This window comes from Microtus ochrogaster, unplaced genomic scaffold (genome assembly GCF_000317375.1).
Source record: "Microtus ochrogaster isolate Prairie Vole_2 unplaced genomic scaffold, MicOch1.0 UNK202, whole genome shotgun sequence".
Lineage (NCBI taxonomy): Eukaryota > Metazoa > Chordata > Mammalia > Rodentia > Cricetidae > Microtus > Microtus ochrogaster.
In genome coordinates this window covers 12580-13032 of record NW_004949300.1, presented here as the reverse complement: position 1 = coordinate 13032, position 453 = coordinate 12580, and positions in this window count along the sequence as shown.

The following is a 453-nucleotide window of genomic DNA, read 5'->3' as shown; positions in this document are numbered from 1 at the left end:
CTCCCCTTCTCACTTTTCTCTCCCCATCTCCCCTTACCCCCATCCCACCCCACCCCCAAGATCCCCATCTTCTCCCCGGCAATTTTGTCTACTTCCCATAGCCAAGAGGATAACTATATGTTTTTCCTTGGGTTCACCTTTTTATTTAGCTTCTTTAGGTTCACTAATTGTGGACTCCGTGACCCTTATTTATGGCTAGAAACCAATTATAAGTGAGTACATCCCATGTTCACCTTTTGGGGTCTGGGTAACATCACTCAGGATAGTGTTTTCTATTTCCATCTATTTGCATGGAAAATTTGAGAAGTCATTGTTTTTTACTGCAGCGTAGTACGCTAATGTGTATATATTCCACACTTTCTTCATCTATTCTTCCAATGAAGGACATCTTGGTTGTTTCCAGGTTCTGGCTATTACAAATAATACTGCTATGAACATAGTTGAACAAATGCT